A 14,081-nucleotide genomic window follows, 5' to 3' on the forward strand; every position below is an offset into this window, starting at 1 on the left:
GCCTTATTATAGGAAAGATATGGATGCTTTGGAGAGGGTTCAGAGGAGGTTTACCAGGATGCTGCCTGGACTGGAGGGCTTATCTTATGAAGGGAGGTTGACTGAGCTCGGTCTCTTTTCATTGGAGAAAAGGAGGAGGAGAGGGGACCTAATTGAGGTATACAAGATAATGAGAGGCATAGATAGAGTTGATAGCCAGAGACTATTTCCCAGGGCAGAAATGGCTAGCACGAGGGGTCATAGTTTTAAGCTGGTTGGTGGAAAGTATAGAGGGGATGTCAGAGGCAGGTTCTTTACGCAGAGAGTTGTGAGAGCATGGAATGCGTTGCCAGCAGCAGTTGTGGAAGCAAGGTCATTGGGGTCATTTAAGAGACTGCTGGACATGTATATGGTCACAGAAATTTGAGGGTGCATTTTTGAGGATCAATGGTCGGCACAACATTGTGGGCTGAAGGGCCTGTTCTGTGCTGTACTGTTCTATGTTCTATGTTCTAATATCTGAGTACTTGGAAAACAATGGCAGGATTGGAGACAGTCAGCATGATTTACAATAGGAAAATCATGCTTGACAAATCTACTGGAATTCTTTGAGGAGATAACTCATAGAGTTGATGCAGAGATGCTAGTAGATGTGGTTTATTTGGAATTTCAAAAGCCTTATGACATAGTTTCATCCAAGAGATTAATATGTAAGATAAAGCAAATGGGGTGAGGATAGTGTATTGAGATGGATAGATGCCTGGTTGGCAGGCAGGCAACAAAGAGCAGGAATAAACAGTTCTTTTTCTGAATGGTAGACATTGACTAGTGGTGTACCGCACGAATCAATACTAGGACACCAGCTGTTCACAAAATATATTAATCATTTAGATAAAGGAATTAAATATAACATCTCCAAATTTGCAGATGACATAAAGCTGGGTGGGAGAGTGAACTGTGAGGAAGGTGTAGAGATGCTTCAGTGTGCGTTGAACAGGCTGAATGAGTGGGCAAATAGATGGCAGAAGCGTTACAATGTGGAGAAATATGAGGTACAGGGCCATGATGAAACCACACCTGGAATATTGTGTGCAGTTTGGAAGAAGGATGCTTTCTCTGTAGAGGGAAGACAGCGGAGGTTGATCAGGCAGGTTCTTGGGGTGAGGAAAGGTTGAATCGATTAGGTTATATTTGTTAGAGTTAGAAGGATGAGGGGAAATCTCATAGAAACCGATAAAATTCTAATAGGATTAGACAAGTTAGATGCGGGAAGGATGTTTTGATGATGGAGGAGTTTGAAACCAGGGATCTGAGTCTTACAATACACAGTAACTCATTTAAAACTGGGATGAGGAGAAATTTCTCAACTAGAGTGGTGAGCCTGTGAAATTCACTACCACAGGAAGTAGTCAAAGCCAAAACATTTCACAGTTTTAAAAAGGAGTTGGATATAGCATTTGGAGCCAAAGGGTTCAAAAGATATTCAGGAAAAGCAGGAACAGAACTTTTGTTTATTTACTCGTGGGGCATGGGTGTCGCTGGCTAGCCAGCAATTATTGCTTATCCCTAGTTGCCCTTGAGAAGATGGTGATGAGCTGCCTTCTTGATAACCAGCCATAATCATAAAGAATGGCAGATTATGTTTGAAGAGTTTCATGGCCGGGAAGTGCTCCTATTTTCTGTGTTTCTATATTGTTTATCAACCTCATTGGAACTGTCAACAAACCTGTCAAAAACAACTGCCAATAAGACCTATAAAAAACAGCTATCAAAGGGAGCTGTAAAACTATTGCTCACAATGTGGTTTCCCCATTGGGGAAATGAAGTGTAGACTTGGCCACTGCATCGCAGAACATCTACGTTCTGCTTGCAAAAAAGACCCTGAAATACCCATTGTCCACCACTTTAATGCACCGTCCTGCTCCCTGGTCAATATCTCGGTCACTGGCCTGCTGCAGTGTTCCAGCAAAGCCCAGCGCAAGCTGGAGAAACAACACCTCATTTTCCACTTGGGGACCCTACAGCTCTCTGGACTCAATATTGAGTTCAATATTTTTAGGGCCTCAACTCCCCATGTCCCAGCCCCTTACCCTGCACACCAGGCCTTGTTACCACATAGCCTGAATTACACCCCCCCGGTGATAGTCACTAACAGTCCCCATTAACAACTATTCATCCTCCCAGCCTGATCGTTAATAACTTCTTTGTCTGTCACACTGTCTTTCTCTCTCTTTGGGCCCTATTCTATCTTTGCTCCCTACTCCACCCACCTCCATATTTTCTGCATATAAACTGACGTTTTCCCAGCCATCATCAGTTCTGTGAAAGGGTCACCGGGCACAAAACATTAACTCTATCTTTTCCTTCACAGATGCTGCCAGACCTGCTGAGCCTCTCCAACAATTTTGCTTTTGTTCCTATAAAACTATTGTTGCATTTAGAACTCCCGGTCTTTTAAGACTCTAAAGTATTTTTTTTAAAAAGTTGCTTGCTACTTATCTCTGAGATAACAAGGTGTAGAGCTGGATGAACACAGCAGGCCCAGCGGCATCAGAGGAGCAGGAAACCTGATGTTTTGAGTCTAGACCCTTCTTCAGAAAAAAATCACGCTGCTATTTCACTCTGTTTGTTGGCATATCAATATTGGGTTGCCATTACAGGATTATGGCTGCAAGAGTGATTTCACATTCAACATTATTAAAGCAAGGTTCCAGTCATTTCACAGTTTGATTAAGAGCTCAGATGATTCTGGGCATTTTGAAATGAGATATGCTTCCAATACTTGCTGTTAGAAGTGACTGTGTATTTCAATGAAATGTTTGTTCCCATAAGACATTATTCATTTGAATAAGTATAAATGTAGTTTATAGATTTTTATGATTGATCTTTTTTCGATACAATGAAGTCCACATTATATACTTAAAAATTCATTTAATACAGCTTTATTTTTACAGCCATCCTAAGGATTATCCATATCAATGTTAGATAAGTTAACAAGGTAGGAAGGTTTAAGGGCAAATAGTATCAGAGATAATGGGAACTGCAGATGCTGGAGAATTCCAAGATAATAAAATGTGAGGCTGGATGAACACAGCAGGCCAAGCAGCATCTCAGGAGCACAAAAGCTGACGTTTCGGGCCTAGACCCTTCATCAGAGAGGGGGATGGGGAGAGGGAACTGGAATAAATAGGGAGAGAGGGGGAGGCGGACCGAAGATGGAGAGTAAAGAAGATAGGTGTACAGAGTATAGGTGGGGAGATAGGGAGGGGATAGGTCAGTCCAGGGAAGACGGACAGGTCAAGGAGGTGGGATGAGGATAGTAGGTAGATGGGAGTGCGGCTTGGGGTGGGAGGAAGGGATGGGTGAGAGGAAGAACAGGTTAGGGAGGCAGAGACAGGTTGGACTGTTTTGGGATGCAGTGGGTGGGGGGGAACACAACCAGCCCAGCTCTTCCCCCCCACCCACTGCATCCCAAAACCAGTCCAACCTGTCTCTGCCTCCCTAACCTGTTCTTCCTCTCACCCATCCCTTCCTCCCACCCCAAGTCGCACCCCCATCTACCTACTAACCTCATCCCACTTTGACCTGTCCGTCTTCCCTGGACTGACCTATCCCCTCCCTACTTCCCCACCTATACTCTCTCCACCTATCTTCTTTACTCTCCATCTTCGGTCCGCCTCCCCCTCTCTCCCTATTTATTCCAGTTCCCTCTCCCCATCCCCCTCTCTGATGAAGGGTCTAGGCCCGAAACGTCAACTTTTGTGCTCCTGAGATGCTGCTTGGCCTGCTGTGTTCATCCAGCCTCACATTTTATTATTAAGGGCAAATAGTGGCAGCTTGAGGGCGTGTGTTGTGAATTGTCAATAAGTTGGTATTGGGAGACACAGCTACAAAGGGCCTTGGCATGGGCAGAAAGACAAATGTTAGCATTAGGTGTATATGGGTCTATGAAGATTTGGTAGAGGAGATTAGAAGAGATAAGGTATTACTGTGGGCACAGAGTATGAGATGGCATGAATTGGGCATGGGCAGTGTGTGGTTGCGTGAGGAAGTGTGAAGGCATGAAGATTAAAACTGTATTTTTTTGTTTATGCTTATTTCAATGACTTTAATATAGGGTGTCCTCATTTAACACAGCTTCACTATAATATAGTTTTTACTTTACAACCTATGATTCCAATAACTGACACTGACTCATGAAAATGTAGTTCATACCCAACTTCGAGCAGTATGAGAAACAAATGGGCACCAAAGCTCAGCATTCCTGTTCAAGATCCTGTTCAAGCAGCTTGTTTTGGCTGTTGTGTGCCTTGTATAAGGCTGAATAAACTTTTAGAAACTGTCCCCAGGGACACTTCATCCTCCATCTGAAAGACAGCAGAAGAGCAATCTGATGATCCTTCACGTTTGTCTTCGATCTACAGATGAGTCAGATGAAAATCCCAAGCCTTCCACTTCCACATAAACAATCTTGTGTATGAGGCAAGTCAGCATGGATAAGTTGGACTGCAGGATCTGTTTCCACACTGCACCACTCTATGACTCTAGGCTCATTTTGTACAGCTTTATGTCTATTTTGATATTTTGTATTAACTTTAATACTAATTTAATTTAATTTGAAAGCAGCTTAACCTAAACACTTAGCTGGGTTTTTATGGGAATATGCATTTTAACTAACATGGCTTTATTTAATGTGTCAGTGATAATGGGAACTGCAGATGCTGGAGAATCCAAGATAATGAAATGTGAGGCTGGATGAACACAGCAGGCCAAGCAGCATCTCAGGAGCACAAAAGCTGACGTTTTGGGCCTAGACCCTTCATCAGAGAGCTGCTCGGGTGTGGGGTCATGATCGAGGGGGCGGTAGGAGGTGCTGTCGGAGAGTTGGCGTTTGGCCTCGGCGATGTAGAGGTCAGTGCGCCATACTACCACTGCGCCACCCTTGTCTGCGGGTTTGATGGTGAGGTTGGGGTTGGAGCGGAGGGAGCGGAGGGCTGCCGGTTCTGCGGGGGAGAGGTTGGAGTGGGTGAGAGGGGTGGAGAGGTTGAAGCGGTTAATGTCTCAACGGCAGTTGGAGATGAAGAGCTCGAGGGAGGCTAGGAGGCCTGGGGGTGGTGTCCAGGAGGAGGACTTGTATTGGAAGTGGGTGAAGGGGTCAGTGGAGGGCGGGTTGGGCTCCCGGTGGAAGAAGTAGGCGTGGAGGAGACGGCGGCGGAAAAACTTTTCAATGTCCAACCGTGACTGGTATTCGTTGATGTGTGTTTGTAGGGGGACAAAGGTGAGCCCCTTACTAAGGACTGACCGTTCGTCCTCAGTTAGTGTGAGGTCTGGGGGGATGGTGAAGATGCAGCAGGGTTCAGTGTGGCTGTCTCCTCTGGGGTGGCTGGCTGTGGAATTTTCAGCAATGTAGTTACCACATAATCACACTGACTGTGTGTGTTGATGCCCCAAGACTGGCCTCTGTATATGCCACTCTGTGCCCAGCAACATTGACAGCCCGAATTCAAAGGTTGTCCACCTGATGCTCTGGAAGCCATTTTCCCAAAATTGTGTTATAGATAGAACATAGAACAGTGCAGCACAGAACAGGCCCTTCAGCCCACGATGTTGTGCTGACCATTGATCCTCATGTATGCACCCTCAAATTTCTGTGACCATATGCATGTCCAGCAGTCTCTTAAATGTCCCCAATGACCTTGCTTCCACAACTGCTGCTGGCAACGCATTCCACGCTCTCACAACTCTCTGTGTAAAGAACCCGCCTCTGACATCCCGTCTATACTTTCCTCCAACCAGCTTAAAACTATAACCCCTCGTGTTAGCCATTTCTGCCCTGGGAAATAGTCTCTGGCTATCAACTCTATCTATGCCTCTCATTATCTTGTATACCTCAATTAGGTCCCCTCTCCTCCTCCTTTTCTCCAATGAAAAAAGTCCGAGCTCAGTCAACCTCTCTTCATAAGATAAGCCCTCCAGTCCAGGCAGCATCCTGGTAAACCTCCTCTGAACCCTCTCCATAGCATCCACATCTTTCCTATGATAGGGCGACCAGAAGTGGACGCAGTATTCCAAGTGCGGTCTAACCAAAGTTTTATAGAGCTGCAACAAGATCTCACAACTCTTAAACTCAATCCCCCTGCTAATGAAAGCCAAAACACCATATGCTTTCTGAACAACCCTGTCCACTTGGGTGGCCATTTTAAGGGATCTATGCATCTGCACACCAAGATCCTCTGTTCCTCCACACTGCCAAGAATCGTATCCTTAATCCTGTACTCAGCTTTCAAATTCGACCTTCCAAAATGCATGACCTCGCATTTATCCAGGTTGAACTCCATCTGCCACCTCTCAGCCCATCTCTGCATCCTGTCAATGTCCCGCTGCAGCCTACAACAGCCCTCTATACTGTCAACGACACCTCCAACCTTCGTGTCATCTGCAAACTTGATGACCCATCCTTCAATCCCCTCATCCAAGTCATTAATAAAAATCACAAACAGTGGAGGCCCAAAGACAGAGCCCTGTGGAACGCCACTCACCACGGACTTCCAGGCAGAACATTTTCCTTCTACAACCACTCGCTGTCTTCTGTTGGCCAGCCAATTCTGTATCCAGACAGCTAAGTTCCCCTGTATCCCACTCCTCCTGACCTTCTGAATGAGCCTACCATGGGGAAACTTATCAAGTGCCTTACTGAAGTCCATATACACCATATCCACAGCTCGACCCTCATCAACTTTTCTCGTCACATCCTCAAAGAACTCGATAAGGTTTGTGAGGCATGACCTGCCCCTCACAAAGCCGTGTTGACTGCATTTAATCAAGCCATGCTCTTCCAGATGGTCATAAATCCTATCCCTCAGAATCCTTTCTAACACCTTGCAGATGACAGACGTGAGACTTACTGGTCTGTAATTGCCGGCGATTTCCCTATTTCCTTTCTTGAAGAGAGGAATTACATTTGCCTCTCTCCAGTCTTCAGGTACGACTCCAGTGGAGAGCGAGGAAGCAAAGATCTTCGTGAGTGGCGAAGCAATTGCATTTCTCGCTTCCCAAAGCAGCTGAGGACAAATCTGGTCCGGGCCTGGCGACTTGTCAATCTTAATGTTTGACAAAATTTTCAGCACATCAGCTTCCTCTATCTCTATCCATTCCAGCATGCACACCTGCTCTTCAAAGGTTTCATTCACTACAAAGTTTGTTTTGTAAAGACAGAAACAAAAAACTCATTTAGGGCTTCCCCTACCTCCTCAGACTCCACACACAAGTTCCCTATGCTATCCCTGATCGGCCCTACTCTTTCTTTGATCATTCTCTTATTCCTCACATAAGTGTAAAATGCCTTTGTGTTTTCCCTAATCCGTTCTGCCAAGCCTTTCTCGTGCCCCCTCCTGGCTCTCCTCAGACCATTTTTGAGCTCCTTCCTCGCCTGCCTGTAATCCTCTAGAGGTGATCTTGACCCTAGCTTCCTCCACTTTACGTAAGCTACCTTCTTCCTTTTGACGAGAAGCTCCACCGCTCTCGTCATCCAAGGTTCCTTTATCTTACCCCTTCTTGCCTGTCTCAGAAGGACATATTTATTCATCACTCGCAACAACTGTTCCTTAAACAGTCTCCACATGTCTATAGTGCCTTTACCATGGAACAATTGCTCCCAGTCCATGCTTCCTAACTCGTGTCTAATCGCATCATAGTTTCCTCTTCCCCAATTAAATATCCTCCCATTCTGCCTAATCCTCTCCTTCTCCATAGCTATGTAGAATGTGAGGCAGTTATGGTCACTATCACCAAAATGCTCTCCCACCACAAGATCTGATACCTGCCCCGGCTCGTTTCCGAGCACCAAGTCTAGAATGGCCTCTCCCCTCGTTTGCCTGTCAACGTGCTGAGTTAGGAAACCCTCCTGAACACACCTTACAAAAACAGCTCCATTCAAATCTTCTGCTCGAAGGAGGTTCCAATCAATATTAGGAAAGTTAAAGTCACCCATTACAACAACCCTACTACATCCACACTTTTCCAAAACCTGCCGACCTATGCTTTCTTCAATCTCCCTGCTGCTATTGGGGGACCTCTAGTAAACCCCTAACGAGGTGACTACTCCCTTGCTGTTCCTAATTTCCACCCATACTGACTTGGTAGGCAGACCTTCCTTGACAATGGAAGCTTCTGTATCTGTGATACCCTCTCCTATGGAGCCGGGAATTTGCCTCGTCCTGCAACTTCAACTCGTGTGTGAAAATCCAGCCCTTATCTGAAAATACATGACTGGCTGAGTTGAGAGTTGGTAGAACTCATCAGACAACACATTCACTTCTAAATCAAAGGACACCATCACACTATTGACAATCTCACTTTTGCGGCAAAGTCATCCTCTTATTGTAGGTTCTTTCACTTTTAATGAATTCAGGCCAGATCACATTCTTGGAGTCCAAGGCCCACTTTCCTTCTATTATGAGGGTGACTACACTTCGAAGGGACATTATTGACTGTTAAACCTTTTTGGGAGCATCAGTACAAAAAACAAAAGCATTGTGCTGAACGGCCTATTTATATGCTAAGCTTCTAGACAATAGCACTTGGAGAAATCCTAAAGGGGAAGGTGTTATATAAATGAAATCTATCTTTCTTTTGATGTGTCCCTTAAACAACCAGGGCACATGCATGAAATTGATGGCTAAGTGCCTGAATTGTGTATAAACTAAGATCATAAAAGGTTTGACTGTGGACATCAGTTACTCACATCAATGTGCTGGAGAACACACCTGGCGCCTTGTCTCCTGCCAAAGGCATGGATTCCTCACAGCAGATGAACTACTGATTGTGCCCTGACAGAAATAGGAAGCACTTCAAGTCAAAACAATCCTCCAGTGACTTTGTAGGGCTGCCTGTCTGTCGGAAATGCACATTCTCACCGTCCTAATCAACTCCTGCCATCACTAAACACACTGTCTAATCCTATCGCAACGTTGTTTAAGTTATAATGTAAGTAAGATATCAATGAGCGACAGTAAATCAAAACAAACAGTCTCGACAACTTCTACTGGCTGCCTTACAATAGACAATTATCTTTACTGTATTAAAGACCACATATTTTCCACTTTGGAATAAAAGAGAACTTTTATTTAAGCAAGTGAGATGGGATCTCAGAGGAATTTTCTGCTTTCAATTTAACTGTTATTCCACATATTATTCCACATTTTACTCCCAGCAATCAAGTTTCCATTCATTCGTTCATTGGACTGAAGTGGCCCCTATCAATATTATAAATTACATCCTGAGTGACTGTGAACAATTATTTTTCATCTCCCTCTTTAACTGGTCTGCAGCATTCGGCATGTTTAATGACACCATCCTCCTCCATTGCTTGTCTGGTTCCATTCTTATCTATCCCACCATTGCCAGAGAATAACCAGCAATGGCTTCTCTTCAGGCTCTATTCTTGGTTTCCCTTTTATTTCTCAGTGGTATGCTTCTTCTCAGCACCATCATCTGAAAACATGATTTCAGGCTTAAGCTGCTGATGACACTTAGCTCTATCTTCCCACTCCTTGTCTTTACCCTTCCATTTTCTCTCACTTGTCCAACACCTAATCTTGGAGGGATGGAAACCTTCTGCGATGAAATATTGGAAAAATTAAATTCACTGTCTTCAGTGCAAATCACAAATCCACTCCAAACTGCCATTGCAATGTTGCTTGCCTATGCTCTTATATAGCTTCATTCATGCTTCTGTTACTTCTAGACTTGAGAGAGCTTGTGCTTTCCTGCGCTCCCATTTTCCAACCTCTAGAAACTGGAGCTCTTTGAAAATTTTGCTGCCGATATCCCAAATTAAAGCAAGTTCTGTTCATCCATCACTGCTGTATTCATGACCTCATTGGCTCCAGGTACATATTAAAACTATCACCAGGTTTTCAAATTCCTCTGTGCTTCCCACCAATCACTTTTCTTTTGCTGTATTCTCATCAAGCTTTCCAGGTTCTGAGATAACTGTGCCCCAATTCTCGCCTCTTGTGTACCCCTGATTTTAATTACACTACCATTGGTGAACATGCTTTCAGTTGCTTCTTTCTTAAATTTTTGGCATTCCCTACATAAAGCTTTTTCTCCTCTACCTCCCAGCTCTGGAGTGTCAGTTAGCTCGGTTCTCTAGATGATGCTAATGGGGTGTAGGATAATGCCATCAATGTGGGTTCAATCCTTGCACTGGCTTATGGTAGTTCAAAGAAGCTTGCTTCCCTATTTCATCCAGCACACATGAAATGGTTATCCTCGAGCAGTAAGTAGCTAACTGTGTCTCTGTAATGGAGGGGCATACCTATTGCCTTTTCAGAACTCTGATACCTACTTATGTACCTCTCTAATCTTCCTAAAACCTAAATTTTATCCATCTGTGCTAATGGTTTATGTATCTTGGTGTCAAATTTTGGCTTTTAGTATTTAAGTGAAGTGCGTTGGAACATTTTACAATGTTAAAAATTTGCTACATAAATGTAAATTGTTTTTCTTCTTTTGGAATTTTCTGCTCGTGATTTGCCTCTTCTGAATAAGCTTCATCATTTCACCAATTTAGTTTTTTCATGCCGCATGTAATCTTAGTTCTCTTGGGCAGTCTGCTGCTTCATTACTCCTGCATGGTTCAGCTTCCAGTATTGAGTACTGAGACAACCAATTTTGTTGCATTCGTCTCAGAACCAGTTTGCTGCAGACACACAAATGTCAACCGAGAACGCTCACAAAAGCCGGCCAACAGCTTCTTAAAAGTTAACACAGTCCTAGAAAAGCGGACAGCTCAAATCCAGTTCTGAATTTTAGCTGTGTGAGGGTCAGTTAAGCATGGTATTGAAATTGCAGTAGAACAGTACAAATGCCAACATTACTAATCTCTGAACTGAGTGGCTTGCCAAGTCATTTCAGGGGTTACTTAATGTTTGATCACGTTATTGTGAGGAAAACTCCAAATGGAAGACAGCAGCTTGTGGCTGTGGTAAAGGTATAAGTTATCGAGGAGAAATGTGAGCACTGAATGTGTGAGAATGGATTTCTTAGTGGATCTGAGAGCTGCTCCCTCATTGGAGGGTTTTTGACACTTGCATATTTTCTAACTATTCAAGCCAAAAGCAGTTCCCACAGATATAGTTACAGACATTTTAAACTTGGAAAGTAGCTGTAAGAATCGTGATAGAATTACATAAGACAAAAATAAAATGGATGGGTTAATGTCCTTCATCAAAATAATATATTCAAATAACATATTCAAATCATTAGATATTATCACCACAGTGATTCCAGTCTATTTTTCTCTATTAATTGGATGATAAAGGTTTTGTCCATACAGTAGAAATAAGACGTTATTACTTGTTGTAATCGTTTATTTAAGAAAAGTGAATGTGTAAGAATGTGATTTTCAGGAACTGGCAACAACAGCTGATTTTAGACTCTGAGCTTAGCCTAAGGAAATTTCTATGGATTTGCAATTTATTATGTTCAAACTGATTATCAAAGTCACTCCTCATGCTCACCCAGGTCACATGACCAATACCAACATCTGCCTGACACCAAGCTTGAATGGCTTGGTTACTAGGGGGCAGGGCTGTGGTTGTGCCCAGTTGATTTTGCAAGAAGTATGAGGTTAGTTTATAAAATTTAGGAGCAGAAGCAGGCCTTTCATCCCTTCAAATTCGCTAAGGGTCCCTTTACTTTTTCCATGAATATTGTTTCTAGAAGCTTGTCCACCGTCTTGATTAGCATGGAGTTACTAGAAGTGTTCTCTGAAGTGTTCTCTGAAATGCCACCTAATTTCCTTTGCACAACATTATTTGTTTCTGAAATAACAAGGTGTAGAGCTGGATGAACACAGCAGGCCAAGCAGCATCAGGGGAGCAGGAAAGCTGATATTTCAGGGCTAGACCCAAACGTAAGCTTTCCTACTCCTCTGATGCTGCTTGGCCTCCTGTGTTCATCCAGCTCTACACCTTGTTATCACAGATTCTCCAGCATCAGCAATTCCTACTATCTCTGAATCATTTCTCTCTACCTTTGTCCATCTTTCTTGGGACATGGGCCAACTTTTCTTGCCCACTGCTACTAATCTTTGAACTGAGTGGCTTGCCAGTGGGCAGCAAACAGCCAAACACCTTACTGTGAATATGGAGACACATACAGTCCAGACCAATCAAGAACAGCAAGCTTGCTTCCCTAAAGGACATTATTGAGCCAGCAAGGCTTTTAACATATCCTATGATAGTTGTAATGGATACTGTTGCTGACTCAAACTTTGTAGTCCAGATCTATTAATTGAACTAAAATTTTATTGGCCACATAGTGGAATTTGAATTTGTGCTCCCCAGAAACAATAACCTGGATCTCTGAACTATTAGTTCAATGGCATTGTCATTGCCCTGCCATATCTAATCATGAAAGCTAACCCTTGATCTTATTTCTTTTCAGGCATGAATAGTCAACTTCTGAATTCCAACACACCAGCTGCCTGCCACATATTGGCATCACCACTGCATCCCTATCTGTCAGGGTGGTTGATGAATTGCTTGCCCACTCACTCTCCATTCCATGTTAATGGCTGTTAAGGGCCTCATCCTATTTAACTCACAGCAGAAAGAGGCTTGGATTAAGTGGGCAACCTAGCAGCTTTAGGTGCATGGACTAAGTTGGTTTAAGATGGAATAGGAGCATTTGGGGCACTAGGAGAACTTCCTTTGCAGGTCAAAATAAAAACTGAAAAAAACTATGGATGCTGTAAATCAGGAACAAAAGCAGGTCTGGCAGCATCTATAAAGGAAGGATCACTGGGCCCAAAACGTTAACTCTTTTTTTTCCTTCATAGATGCTGCCAGACCTGCTCAACTTTTCCAGCAACTTTGTTTTTGTTCCTTTGCAGGTCCGCTAAGCTGATCTGAGGCATCTCCTTTGCAATCATAACCCTCCCCCAGTACATCAAATCCTGTTGCCCCCACACCCCCACTCCCAGCCACTACTCCTCACCCCATCACCCATGCTCATCAGCCTGCTTTTGACAATATTCCAGCCATACCTTGGAATCTGGCCTCCTCTTCTTTGAGACTGTATGTAGTCCCAAGCAGTACTTCAGCTGCAGCTGCTGAGATGACAGAAGTGGTAACCATCCTGATCCTGACAGCTTTGTAAAGATAGAAGTGGGAATTGAGCCTTAAAACAATTAATGTTGCTGTGATAAATTGCTGTGGGGCACCCATTAGTAATGTCTCTTCACTGGCCTTTTACTTGGGGATGAGTTTGGAATCAGTGGGTTCCGAAAAAATTCAGCCCTCTTTGAATTTGAGACAGTCCCTAACTACACCAAGCATATTCACCCATTACCCCTGCACTGACCAATGTGCAAAATTGAAGCTAAGGTAGGAACTAATTTTCCGACTCAGATTAGGTGACATGAGGAATCATAGGCAGGCAAAGAACAGATGAAAGACAAAAGCTGAATTGCTGTAAATGAAATTAATGATAACAAATTTACCAGCAAGTCTCTGGTGCAGTGCTGTGTGACTTTTTTTTTGATGAATGTAGGGCAGAGCTACAAATAAGAAGCAGCCACTTGACAGTGGTGTGAGAAACCAGTGCTCATACATGATTGCGGAGAAATCATAAATGCTGTCGGCACTTAGGAGTTATGAAAGCTTCTTGTATGTTAAAATAATACACCAAGGTACTCTGTTTATTCTATGGGGCTGAAACATGCCTGGAGCCTCGGACAACCTTTAAGTCATTCTCTTCTGTTAAACTAATTGGCAAGTGAAAACTTATAATTGCCTCAATAAGTTACTGCCCAATCAGCAGAGAATTTTCTTTTGCACACAATAAATATTTCTCCACAGCAAATGTTGCATGTTAACTGCAGGTATCGTCTTTTGTTTAAATGACATTAATGACGATATTAAACTAACACAGACATGGCTTTATTGAGGTGTAAATACTTCACAGGGAGTATTAAACTCTCAGACTAATTAAATATTGATATTGTAAACAACCTAGTAAGGTGTTGCTGCTGTGTCACGGTCTCCTTTTAGAGTTTGTTCATCACAGTCTCCGTTCTTATTCAACTCAGAGCC

The sequence above is a fragment of the Stegostoma tigrinum genome, chromosome 2 (assembly GCF_030684315.1).
Source record: "Stegostoma tigrinum isolate sSteTig4 chromosome 2, sSteTig4.hap1, whole genome shotgun sequence".
NCBI lineage: Eukaryota > Metazoa > Chordata > Chondrichthyes > Orectolobiformes > Stegostomatidae > Stegostoma > Stegostoma tigrinum.